Source organism: Pristiophorus japonicus, chromosome 5 (assembly GCF_044704955.1).
Source record: "Pristiophorus japonicus isolate sPriJap1 chromosome 5, sPriJap1.hap1, whole genome shotgun sequence".
NCBI lineage: Eukaryota > Metazoa > Chordata > Chondrichthyes > Pristiophoridae > Pristiophorus > Pristiophorus japonicus.
The window spans coordinates 306,032,185-306,047,061 of record NC_091981.1 but is presented as its reverse complement, the minus strand read 5'-3'; positions in this window follow the sequence as shown (position 1 = coordinate 306,047,061).

Below are 14,877 nucleotides of genomic sequence, written 5' to 3'. Positions count from 1 at the left end.
TGGGTATTACTACAGCCCTGCAGACCATGAGCTGGGGGTGAGGTACATACTGTACATGGTCCGTGTCTCTGGGCCATACAGGAGGGTGGGTATTACTACAGCCCTATAGACCATGAGCTGGGGGTGAGGTACCTACTGTACATGGTCCATGTCTCTGGGCCATACAGGAAGGTGGGTATTACTACAGCCCTGTAGACCATGAGCTGGGGGTGAGGTACATACTGTACATGGTCCGCGTCTCTGGGCCATACAGTAGGGTGGGTATTACGACAGCCCTGTAGACCATGAGCTGGGGGTGAGGTACCTACTGTACACGGTCCATGTCTCTGGGCCATAGAGGAGGGTGGGTATTACCACAGCCCTGTAGAACATGAGCTGGGGGTGAGGTACCTACTGTACATGGTCCATGTCTCTGGGTCATACAGGAGGGTGGGTATTACTACAGCCCTGTAGACCATGAGCTGGGGGTGAGGTGTTTACTGTACATGGTCCATGTATCTGGGTCATACAGGAGGGTGGGTATTACTACAGCCCTGTAGACCATGAGCTGGAGGTGAGGTACCTACTGTACATGGTCCATGTCTCTGGGCCATACAGGAGGGTGGGTATTACTACTGTAGACCATGAGCTGGGGGTGAGGTACCGACTGTACATGGTCCATGTTTCTGGGCTATACAGGAGGGTGGGTATTATTACAGCCCTGTAGACCATCAGCTGGGGGTGAGGTGTTTACTGTACATGGTCCATGTCTCTGGGCCATACAGGAGGGTGGATATTACGACAGCCCTGTAGACCATGAGCTGGGGGTGAGGTACATACTGTACACGGTCCATGTCTCTGGGCCATACAGGAGGGTGGGTATTACTACAGCCCTGTAGACCATGAGCTGCGGATGATGTACGTACTGTACATGGTCCATGTCTCTGGGTCATACAGGAGAGTGGCTATTACTACAGCCCTGTAGACCGTGAGCTGGGGGTGAGCTACCTTCTGTACATGGTCCATGTATCTGGGTCATTCAGGAGGGTGGGTATTACTACAGCCCTGTAGACCATGAGCTGGGGGAGAGGTACATTCTGTACATGGTCCATTTCTCTGGGTCATACAGGAGGGTGGGTATTACTACAGCGCTGTAGACCATGAGCTGGGGGTGAGGTACCTTCTGTACATGGTCCATGTATCTGGGTCATACAGGAGGGTGGGTATTACTACAGCCCTGTAGACCATGAGCTGGGGGTGAGGTATCTACTGTACATGGTCCATGTCTCTGAGCCATACAGGAGGGTGGGTATTACTACAGACCTGTAGACCATGAGCTGGGGGTGAGGTACATACTGTACATGGTCCGTGTCTCTGGGCCATACAGGAGGGTGGGTATTACTACAGCCCTGTAGACCATGAGCTGGGGGTGATGTTCGTACTGTGCATGGTCCATGTCTCTGAGTCATACAGGCGGGTGGGTATTACTACAGCCCTGTAGACCATGAGCTGGGGGTGAGGTACATACTGTACATGGTCCGCGTCTCTGGGCCATACAGTAGGGTGGGTATTACTACAGCCCTGTAGTCCATGAGCTGGGGGTGAGGTACCTACTGTACATGGTCCATGTGTCTGGGCCATACAGGAGGGTGGGTATTACTACAGCCCTGTAGACCATGAGCTGGGGGTGAGGTGTCTACTGTACACGGTCCATGTCTCTGGGCCATACGGGAGGGTGGGTATTACTACAGCCCTGTACACCATGAGCTGGGGGTGAGGTACCTACTGTACATGGTCCATGTCTCTGGGCCATACAGGAGGGTGGGTATTACTACAGCCCTGTGGACCATGAGCTGGGGGTGAGGTACCGACTGAACATGGTCCATGTTTCTGGGCTATACAGGAGTGTGCGTATTACTACAGCCCTGCAGACCATCAGCTGAGGGTGAGGTGTCTACTGTACATGGCCCATGTCTCTGGGCCATACAGGAGAGTGGGTATTACTACAGCCCTGTAGACCATGAGCTGGGGGTGAGGTGTCTACTGTGCACGGTCCATGTCTCTGGGCCATACAGGAGGGTGGGTATTACTACAGCCCTGTAGACCATGAGCTGGGGGTGAGGTACATACTGTACATGATCAGTGTCTCTGGATCATACAGGAGGGAGGGTATTACTACAGCCCTGTAGACCATGAGCTGCGGGTGATGTACGTACTGTACATGGTCCATGTCTCTGGGTCATACAGGAGAGTGGGTATTACTACAGCCCTGTAGACCATGAGCTGGGGGTGAGGTACCTTTTGTACATGGTCCATGTATCTGGGTCATACAGGAGGGTGGATATTACTACAGCCCTGTAGACCATGAGCTGGGGGTGAGGTACCTACTGTACATGGTCCATGTCTCTGAGCCATACAGGAGGGGGGGTATTACTACAGCCCTGTAGACCATGAGCTGGGGGTGAGGTACATTCTGTACATGGTCCATTTCTCTGGGTCATACAGGAGGGTGGGTATTACTGCAGCCCTGTAGACCATGAGCTGGGGGTGAGGTACCTTCTGTACATGGTCCATGTATCTGGGTCATACAGGAGGGTGGGTATTACTACAGCCCTGTAGACCATGAGCTGGGGGTGAGGTACCTACTGTACATGGTCCATGTCTCTGGGCCATACAGGAGGCTGGGTATTTTTACAGCCCTGTAGACCATGAGCTGGGGGTGAGGTACATACTGTACATGGTCCGCGTCTCTGGGCCATGCAGGAGGGTGGGTATTACTACAGCCCTGTAGACCATGAGCTGGGGGTAAGGTACCTACTGTACATGGACCATGTCTCTGGGTCATAGAGGGGGGTGGCTATTACTACAGCCCTGTAGACCATGAGCTGGGGGTGAGGTACATACAGTGCATGATCAGTGTCTCTGGTTCATACAGGAGGGTGGGTATTACTACAGCCCTGTAGACCATGAGCTGCGGGTGATGTACGTACTGTACATGGTCCATGTCTCTGGGTCATACAGGAGAGTAGGTATTACTACAGCCCTGTAGACCATGAGCTGGGGGTGAGGTACCTTCTGTACATGGTCCATGTATCTGGGTCATACAGGAGGGTGGGTATTACTACAGCCCTGTAGACCATGAGCTGGGGGTGAGGTACCGACTGTACATGGTCCATGTCTCTGAGCCATACAGGAGGGTGGGTATTACTACAGCCCTGTAGACCATGAGCTGGGGGTGAGGTACCGACTGTACATGGTCCATGTTTCTGAGCCATACAGGAGGGTGGGTATTACTACAGCCCAGTAGACCATGAGCTGGGGGTGAGGTACATACTGTACATGGTCCGTGTCTCTGGGCCATACAGGAGGGTGGGTATTACTACAGCCCTGTAGACCATGAGCTGGGGGTGAGGTACCTACTGTACATGGTCCATGTCTCTGGGCCATACAGGAAGGTGGGTATTACTACAGCCCTGTAGACCATGAGCTGGGGGTGAGGTACATACTGTACATGGTCCATGTCTCTGGGCCATACAGGAGGGTGGGTATTACTACTGTAGACCATGAGCTGGGGGTGAGGTACCGACTGTACATGGTCCATGTTTCTGGGCTATACAGGAGGGTGGGTATTATTACAGCCCTGTAGACCATCAGCTGGGGGTGAGGTGTTTACTGTACATGGTCCATGTCTCTGGGCCATACAGGAGGGTGGATATTACGACAGCCCTGTAGACCATGAGCTGGGGGTGAGGTACATACTGTACACGGTCCATGTCTCTGGGCCATACAGGAGGGTGGGTATTACTACAGCCCTGTAGACCATGAGCTGCGGATGATGTACGTACTGTACATGGTCCATGTCTCTGGGTCATACAGGAGAGTGGCTATTACTACAGCCCTGTAGACCGTGAGCTGGGGGTGAGCTACCTTCTGTACATGGTCCATGTATCTGGGTCATTCAGGAGGGTGGGTATTACTACAGCCCTGTAGACCATGAGCTGGGGGTGAGGTACATTCTGTACATGGTCCATTTCTCTGGGTCATACAGGAGGGTGGGTATTACTACAGCGCTGTAGACCATGAGCTGGGGGTGAGGTACCTTCTGTACATGGTCCATGTATCTGGGTCATACAGGAGGGTGGGTATTACTACAGCCCTGTAGACCATGAGCTGGGGGTGAGGTATCTACTGTACATGGTCCATGTCTCTGAGCCATACAGGAGGGTGGGTATTACTACAGACCTGTAGACCATGAGCTGGGGGTGAGGTACATACTGTACATGGTCCGTGTCTCTGGGCCATACAGGAGGGTGGGTATTACTACAGCCCTGTAGACCATGAGCTGGGGGTGATGTTCGTACTGTGCATGGTCCATGTCTCTGAGTCATACAGGCGGGTGGGTATTACTACAGCCCTGTAGACCATGAGCTGGGGGTGAGGTACATACTGTACATGGTCCGCGTCTCTGGGCCATACAGTAGGGTGGGTATTACTAAAGCCCTGTAGTCCATGAGCTGGGGGTGAGGTACCTACTGTACATGGTCCATGTGTCTGGGCCATACAGGAGGGTGGGTATTACTACAGCCCTGTAGACCATGAGCTGGGGGTGAGGTGTCTACTGTACACGGTCCATGTCTCTGGGCCATACGGGAGGGTGGGTATTACTACAGCCCTGTACACCATGAGCTGGGGGTGAGGTACCTACTGTACATGGTCCATGTCTCTGGGCCATACAGGAGGGTGGGTATTACTACAGCCCTGTGGACCATGAGCTGGGGGTGAGGTACCGACTGAACATGGTCCATGTTTCTGGGCTATACAGGAGTGTGCGTATTACTACAGCCCTGCAGACCATCAGCTGAGGGTGAGGTGTCTACTGTACATGGCCCATGTCTCTGGGCCATACAGGAGAGTGGGTATTACTACAGCCCTGTAGACCATGAGCTGGGGGTGAGGTGTCACTGTGCACGGTCCATGTCTCTGGGCCATACAGGAGGGTGGGTATTACTACAGCCCTGTAGACCATGAGCTGGGGGTGAGGTACATACTGTACATGATCAGTGTCTCTGGATCATACAGGAGGGAGGGTATTACTACAGCCCTGTAGACCATGAGCTGCGGGTGATGTACGTACTGTACATGGTCCATGTCTCTGGGTCATACAGGAGAGTGGGTATTACTACAGCCCTGTAGACCATGAGCTGGGGGTGAGGTACCTTTTGTACATGGTCCATGTATCTGGGTCATACAGGAGGGTGGATATTACTACAGCCCTGTAGACCATGAGCTGGGGGTGAGGTACCTACTGTACATGGTCCATGTCTCTGAGCCATACAGGAGGGGGGGGTATTACTACAGCCCTGTAGACCATGAGCTGGGGGTGAGGTACATTCTGTACATGGTCCATTTCTCTGGGTCATACAGGAGGGTGGGTATTACTGCAGCCCTGTAGACCATGAGCTGGGGGTGAGGTACCTTCTGTACATGGTCCATGTATCTGGGTCATACAGGAGGGTGGGTATTACTACAGCCCTGTAGACCATGAGCTGGGGGTGAGGTACCTACTGTACATGGTCCATGTCTCTGGGCCATACAGGAGGCTGGGTATTTTTACAGCCCTGTAGACCATGAGCTGGGGGTGAGGTACATACTGTACATGGTCCGCGTCTCTGGGCCATGCAGGAGGGTGGGTATTACTACAGCCCTGTAGACCATGAGCTGGGGGTAAGGTACCTACTGTACATGGACCATGTCTCTGGGTCATAGAGGGGGGTGGGTATTACTACAGCCCTGTAGACCATGAGCTGGGGGTGAGGTACATACAGTGCATGATCAGTGTCTCTGGTTCATACAGGAGGGTGGGTATTACTACAGCCCTGTAGACCATGAGCTGCGGGTGATGTACGTACTGTACATGGTCCATGTCTCTGGGTCATACAGGAGAGTAGGTATTACTACAGCCCTGTAGACCATGAGCTGGGGGTGAGGTACGTTCTGTACATGGTCCATGTATCTGGGTCATACAGGAGGGTGGGTATTACTACAGCCCTGTAGACCATGAGCTGGGGGTGAGGTACCGACTGTACATGGTCCATGTCTCTGAGCCATACAGGAGGGTGGGTATTACTACAGCCCTGTAGACCATGAGCTGGGGGTGAGGTACCGACTGTACATGGTCCATGTTTCTGAGCCATACAGGAGGGTGGGTATTACTACAGCCCAGTAGACCATGAGCTGGGGGTGAGGTACAAACTGTACATGGTCCGTGTCTCTGGGCCATACAGGAGGGTGGGTATTACTACAGCCCTGTAGACCATGAGCTGGGGGTGAGGTACCTACTGTACATGGTCCCTGTCTCTGGGCCATACAGGAAGGTGGGTATTACTACAGCCCTGTAGACCATGAGCTGGGGGTGAGGTACATACTGTACATGGTCCGCGTCTCTGGGCCATACAGGAGGCTGGGTATTACTACAGCTTTGTAGACCATGAGCTGGGGTGAGGTACCGACTGTACATGGTCCATGTCACTGGGACATACAGGAGGGTGGGTATTACTACAGCCCTGTAGAGCATGAGCTGGGGGTGAGGTACCTACCGTACATGGTCCATGTCTCGGGGCCATACAGGAGGGTGGGTATTACTACAGCCCTGTAGACCATGAGCTGGGGGTGAGGTACCTCCTGTACACGGTTAATGTCTCTGGGCCATACAGGAGGGTGGGTATTACTACAGCCCTGTAGACCATGAGCTGGGGGTTAGGTACCGACTGTACATGGTCCATGTTTCTGGGCTATACAGGAGGGTGGGTATTACTACAGCCCTGTAGACCATCAGCTGGGGGTGAGGTGTCTACTGTACATGGTCCATGTCTCTGGGCCATACAGGAGAGTGGGTATTACGACAGCCCTGTAGACCATGAGCTGGGGGTGAGGTGTCTACTGTACATGGTCCATGTCTCTGGGCCATACAAGAGGGTGGCTATTACTACAGCCCTGTAGACCATGAGCTGGGGGTGAGGTACCTACAGTACATGGTCCATGTCTCTGGGCCATACAGGAGGGTGGGTATTACTACAGCCCTGTAGACCATGAGCTGGGTGTGAGGTACCTACTATACATGGTCAGTGTCTCTGGGCCATACAGGAGGGTGGGTATTACTACAGCCCTGTCGAGCATGAGCTGGGGGTGAGGTACCTACCGTACATGGTCCATGTCTCTGGGTCATACAGGAGGGTGGGTATTACTACAGCCCTGTAGACCATGAGCTGGGGGTGAGGTACATACTGTACATGGTCCATGTCTCTGAGCATACAGGAGGGTGGGTATAACTACAGCCCTGTTGACCATAAGCTGGGGGTGAGGTACCTACTGTACATGGTCCATGTCTCTGGGTCATACAGGAGGTTGGGTATTACTACAGCCCTACAGACCATGAGCTGGGGGTGATGTACGTACTGTACATGGTCCATGTCACTGGGTCATACAGGAGGGTAGGTATTACTACAGCCCTGTAGACCATGAGCTGTGGGTGAGGTACCTACTGTACATGGTCCATGTCTCTGGGTCATACAGGTGGGTGGGTATTACGATAGACCTGTAGACCATGAGCTGGTGGTGAAGTGTCTACTGTACACGGTCCATGTCTCTGGGCCATACAGGAGGGTGGGTATTACTACAGCCCTGTAGACCATGAGCTGGGGGTGAGGTACCTACTGTACATGGTCCATGTGTCTGGGTCATACAGGAGGGTGGGTATTACTACAACCCTGTAGACCATGAGCTGGGGGTGAGGTACCTACAGTACATGGTCCATGTCTCTGGGCCATACAGGAGGGTGGGTATTACTACAGCCCTGTAGACCATGAGCTGGGGGTGAGGTACCGACTGTACATGGTCCATGTCTCTGGGCCATACAGGAGGGTGGGTATTACTACAGCCCTGTAGACCATGAGCTGGGGGTGAGGTACCTACTGTACATGGTCCATGTGTCTGGGCCATACAGGAGGGTGGGTATTACTACAGCCCTGTAGACCATGAGCTGGGGGTGAGGTACCGACTGTACATGGTCCATGTCTCTGGGCCATACAGGAGGGTGGGTATTACTACAGCCCTGTAGACCATGAGCTGGGGGTGAGGTACCTACTGTACACGGTCCATGTCTCGGCCATACAGGAGGGTGGGTATTACTACAGCCCTGAAGAGCATGAGCTGGGGGTGAGGTACCTACAGTACATAGTCCATGTCTCTGGGCCACACAGGAGGATGGGTATTATTACAGCCCTGCAGACCATGAGCTGGGGGTGAGATACCTACTGTACATGGTCCATGTCTCTGGGCTATACAGGAGGCTGGGTATGATTACAGCCCTGTCGACCATGAGCTGGGGGTGAGGTGTCCACTGTAGACGGTCCATGTCTCTGGGCAATACAGGAGGGTGGGTATTACTACAGCCCTGCAGACCATGAGCTGGGGGTGAGGTACCTCCTGTACACGGTTAATGTCTCTGGGCCATACATGAGGGTAGGTATTACTACAGCCCTGTAGACCATCAGCTGGGGGTGAGGTGTCTACTGTACATGGTCCATGTCTCTGGGCCATACAGGAGAGTGGGTATTACGACAGCCCTGCAGACCATGAGCTGGGGGTGAGGTGTCTACTGTACATGGTCCATGTCTCTGGGCCATACAAGAGGGTGGCTATGACTACAGCCCTGTAGACCATGAGCTGGGGGTGAGGTACCTACAGTACATGGTCCATGTTTCTGGGCCATACAGGAGGATGGGTATTACTACAGCCCTGTAGACCATGAGCTGGGTGTGAGGTACCTACTGTACATGGTCAGTGTCTCTGGGCCATACAGGAGGGTGGGTATTACTATAGCCCTGTCGAGCATGAGCTGGGGGTGAGGTACCTACTGTACATGGTCCATGTCTCTGGGTCAGACAGGAGGGTGGGTATTACTACAGCCCTGTAGACCATGAGCTGGGGGTGAGGTACCTACTGTACATGGTCCATGTCTCTGGGTCATACAGGAGGGTGGATATTACTACAGCCCTGTAGACCATGAGCTGGGGGTGATGTACGTACTGTACATGGTCCATGTCTCTGAGCCATACAGGAGGGTGGGTATTACTACAGCCCTGTAGACCATGAGCTGGGGTTGAGGTACATACTGTACATGGTCCATGTCTCTGAGCATACAGGAGGGTGGGTATTACTACAGCCCTGTTGACCATGAGCTGGGGGTGAGGTACCTACTGTACATGGTCCATGTCTCTGGGTCATACAGGAGGTTGGGTATTACTACAGCCCTGCAGACCATGAGCTGGGGGTGATGTACGTACTGTACATGGTCCATGTCTCTGGGTCATACAGGAGGGTGGGTATTACTACAGCCCTGTAGACCATGAGCTGGGAGTGAGGTACCTACTGTACATGGTCCATGTCTCTGGGTCATACAGGAGGGTGGGTATTAGTACAGCCCTGTAGACCATGAGCTGGGGGTGAGGTACCTACTGTACATGGTCCATGTGTCTGGGCCATACAGGAGGGTGGGTATTACTACAGCCCTGTAGACCATGAGCTGGGGGTGAGGTACCGACTGTACATGGTCCATGTCTCTGGGCCATACAGGAGGGTGGGTATTACTACAGCCCTGTAGACCATGAGCTGGGGGTGAGGTACCTACTGTACACGGTCCATGTCTCGGCCATACAGGAGGGTGGGTATTACTACAGCCCTGAAGAGCATGAGCTGGGGGTGAGGTACCTACTGTACATAGTCCATGTCTCTGGGACACAAAGGAGGGTGGGTATTATTGCAGACCTGCAGACCATGAGCTGGGGGTGAGATACCTACTGCACATGGTCCATGTCTCTGGGCCATACAGGAGGCTGGGTATGACTACAGCCCTGTCGACCATGAGCTGGGGGTGACGTGTCTACTGTAGACGGTCCATGTCTCTGGGCTATACAGGAGGGTGGGTATTACAACAGCCCTGCAGACCATGAGCTGGGGGTGAGGTACCGACTGTACATGGTCCATGTTTCTGGGCTATACAGGAGGGTGGGTATTACTACAGCCCTGTAGACCATGAGCTGGGGGTGAGGTACCTACTGTACATGGTCCATGTTTCTGGGCCATACAGGAGGATGGGTATTACTACAGCCCTGTAGACCATGAGCTGGGTGTGAGGTACCTACTGTACATGGTCAGTGTCTCTGGGCCATACAGGAGGGTGGGTATTACTACAGCCCTGTCGACCATGAGCTGGGGGTGAGGTACCTACTGTACATGGTCCATGTCTCTGGTTCATACAGGAGGGTGGGTATTACTACAGCCCTGTAGACCATGAGCTGGGGGTGAGGTACCTACTGTACATCGTCCATATCTCTGGGTCATACAGGAGGGTGGATATTACTACAGCCCTGTAGACCATGAGCTGGAGGTGAGGTACCTATTGTATATGGTCCATGTCACTGGGTCATACAGGAGGGTGGGTATTACTACAGCCCTGCAGACCATGAGCTGGGGCTCAGGTACCTACTGTACATGGTCCATGTCTCTGAGCCATACAGGAGGGTGGGTATTACTAAAGCCCTGTAGACCATGAGCTGGGGTTGAGGTACATACTGTACATGGTCCATGTCTCTGAGCCATACAGGAGGGTGGGTACTACTACAGCCCTGTTGACCATGAGCTGGGGGTGAGGTACCTACTGTACATGGTCCATGTCTCTGGGTCATACAGGAGGTTGGGTATTACTACAGCCCTGTAGACCATGAGCTGGGGGTGATGTACGTACTGCACATGGTCCATGTCTCTGGGTCATACAGGAGGGTGGGTATTACTACAGCCCTGTAGACCATGAGCTGGGGGTGAGGTACCTACTGTACATGGTCCATGTCTCTGGGTCATACAGGAGGGTGGGTATTACTACAGCCCTGTAGACCATGAGCTGGGGGTGAGGTACCTACTGTACATGGTCCATGTCTCTGGGTCATACAGGAGAGTGGCTATTACTACAGCCCTGTAGACCGTGAGCTGGGGGTGAGGTACCTTCTGTACATGGTCCATGTATCTGGGTCATACAGGAGGGTGGGTATTACTACAGCCCTGTAGACCATGAGCTGGGGGTGAGGTTCATACTGTACATGGTCCGTGTCTCTGGGCCATACAGGAGGGTGGGTATTACTACAGCCCTGTAGACCATGAGCTGGGGGTGATGTTCGTACTGTACATGGTCCATGTGTCTGGGCCATACAGGAGGGTGGGTATTACGACAGCCCTGTAGACCATGAGCTGGGGGTGAGGTGTCTACTGTACACGGTCCATGTCTCTGGGCCATACGGGAGGGTGGGTATTACTACAGCCCTGTAGACCATGAGCTGGGGGTGAGGTACCTACTGTACATGGTCCATGTCTCTGGGCCATACAGGAGGGTGGGTATTACTGCAGCCCTGTGGAACATGAGCTGGGGGTGAGGTACCTACTGTACATGGTCCATGTCTCTGGGCCATACAGGAGTGTGCGTATTACTACAGCCCTGCAGACCATCAGCTGTGGGTGAGGTGTCTACTGTACATGGTCCATGTCTCTGGGCCATACAGGAGAGTGGGTATTACTACAGCCCTGTAGACCATGAGCTGGGGGTGAGGTGTCTACTGTGCACGGTCCATGTCTCTGGGTCATACAGGAGGGTGGGTATTACTGCAGCCCTGTAGACCATGAGCTGGGGGTGAGGTACCTTCTGTACATGGTCCATGTATCTGGGTCATACAGGAGGGTGGGTATTACTACAGCCCTGTCGACCATGAGCTGGGGGTGAGGTACCTACTGTACATGGTCCATGTCTCTGGGCCATACAGGAGGCTGGGTATTTTTACAGCCCTGTAGACCATGAGCTGGGGGTGAGGTACATACTGTACATGGTCCGCGTCTCTGGGCCATGCAGGAGGGTGGGTATTACTACAGCCCTGTAGACCATGAGCTGGGGGTGAGGTACCTACTGTACATGGTCCATGTCTCTGGGTCATAGAGGGGGGTGGGTATTACTACAGCCCTGTAGACCATGAGCTGGGGATGAGGTGTCTACTGTACACAGTCCATATCTCTAGGTCATACAGGAGAGTGGGTATTACTACAGCCCTGTAGACCATGAGCTGGGGGTGAGGTACCTTCTGTACATGGTCCATGTATCTGGGTCATACAGGAGGGTGGGTATTACTACAGCCCTGTAGACCATGAGCTGGGGGTGAGGTACCGACTGTACATGGTCCATGTCTCTGAGACATACAGGAGGGTGCGTATTACTACAGCCCTGCAGACCATGAGCTGGGGGTGAGGTACCGACTGTACATGGTCCATGTCTCTGAGCCATACAGGAGGGTGGGTATTACTACAGCCCTGTAGACCATGAGCTGGGGGTGAGGTACATACTGTACATGGTCCGTGTCTCTGGGCCATACAGGAGGGTGGGTATTACTACAGCCCTGTAGACCATGAGCTGGGGGTGAGGTACCTACTGTACATGGTCCATGTCTCTGGGCCATACAGGAAGGTGGGTATTACTACAGCCCTGTAGACCAAGAGCTGGGGGTGAGGTACATACTGTACATGGTCCGCGTCTCTGGGCCATACAGGAGGGTGGGTATTACTACAGCCCTGTAGACCATGAGCTGGGTGTGAGGTACCGACTGTACATGGTCCATGTCACTGGGCCATACAGGAGGGTGGGTATTACTACAGCCCTGTAGACCATGAGCTGGGGGTGAGGTACCTACTGTACACGGTCCATGGCTCGGCCATACAGGAGGGTGGGTATTACTACAGCCCTGTAGAGCATGAGCTGGGGGTGAGGTACCTACTGTACATAGTCCATGTCTCTGGGCCATACAGGAGGGTGGGTATTATTACAGCCCTGCAGACCATGAGCTGGGGGTGAGATACCTATTGTACATGGTCCATGTCTCTGGGCCATACAGGAGGCTGGGTATTACTACAGCCCTGTCGACCATGAGCTGGGGGTGAGGTGTCCACTGTAGACGGTCCATGTCTCTGGGCAATACAGGAGGGTGGGTATTACTACAGCCCTGCAGACCATGAGCTGGGGATGAGGTACCTCCTGTACACGGTTAATGTCTCTGGGCCATACAGGAGGGTGGGTATTACTACAGCCCTGTTGACCATCAGCTGGGGGTGAGGTGTCTACTGTACATGGTCCATGTCTCTGGGCCATACAGGAGAGTGGGTATTACGACATCCCTGCAGACCATGAGCTGGGGGTGAGGTGTCTACTGTACATGGTCCATGTCTCTGGGCCATACAAGAGGGTGGCTATTACTACAGCCCTGGTAACCATGAGCTGGGGGTGAGGTACCTACAGTACATGGTTCATGTTTCTGGGCCATACAGGAGGATGGGTATTACTACAGCCCTGTAGACCATGAGCTGGGTGTGAGGTACCTACTGTACATGGTCAGTGTCTCTGGGCCATACAGGAGGGTGGGTATTACTACAGCCCTGTCGAGCATGAGCTGGGGGTGAGGTACCTACTGTACATGGTCCATGTCTCTGGGTCATACAGGAGGGTGGGTATTACTACAGCCCTGTAGAACATGAGCTGGGGGTGAGGTACCTACTGTACATGGTCCATGTCTCTGGGTCATACAGGAGGGTAGATATTACTACAGCCCTGTAGACCATGAGCTGGGGGTGATGTACGTACTGTACATGGTCCATGTCTCTGAGCCATACAGGAGGGTGGGTATTACTACAGCCCTGTAGAGCATGAGCTGGGGGTGAGGTACCTTCTGTACATGGTCCATGTCTCTGGGTCATACAGGAGGGTGGGTATTAGTACAGCCCTGTAGACCATGAGCTGGGGGTGAGGTACCTACTGTACATGGTCCATGTCTCTGGGTCATACAGGTGGGTGGGTATTACGATAGACCTGTAGACCATGAGCTGGTGGTGAAGTGTCTACTGTACACGGTCCATGTCTCTGAGCCATACAGGAGGGTGGGGATTACTACAGCCCTGCAGACCATGAGCTGGGGCTCAGGTACCTACTGTACATGGTCCATGTCTCTGAGCCATACAGGAGGGTGGGTATTACTAAAGCCCTGTAGACCATGAGCTGGGGTTGAGGTACATACTGTACATGGTCCATGTCTCTGAGCCATACAGGAGGGTGGGTACTACTACAGCCCTGTTGACCATGAGCTGGGGGTGAGGTACCTACTGTACATGGTCCATGTCTCTGGGTCATACAGGAGGTTGGGTATTACTACAGCCCTGTAGACCATGAGCTGGGGGTGATGTACGTACTGCACATGGTCCATGTCTCTGGGTCATACAGGAGGGTGGGTATTACTACAGCCCTGAAGAGCATGAGCTGGGGGTGAGGTACCTACTGTACATAGTCCATGTCTCTGGGCCAAAAGGAGGGTGGGTATTATTACAGCCCTGCAGACCATGAGCTGGTGGTGAGATACCTACTGTACTTGGTCCATGTCTCTGGGCCATACAGGAGGCTGGGTATGACTACAGCCCTGTCGACCATGAGCTGGGGGTGAGGTGTCTACTGTAGACGGTCCATGTCTCTGGGCAATACAGGAGGTTGGGTATTACTACAGCCCTGCAGACCATGAGCTGGGGGTGAGGTACCTACCGTACATGGTCCATGTCTCGGGGCCATACAGGAGGGTGGGTATTACTACAGCCCTGTAGACCATGAGCTGGGGGTGAGGTACCTCCTGTACACGGTTAATGTCTCTGGGCCATACAGGAGGGTGGGTATTACTACAGCCCTGTAGACCATGAGCCTGGGGTCAGGTACCGACTGTACATGGTCCATGTTTCTGGGCTATACAGGAGGGTGGGTATTACTACAGACCT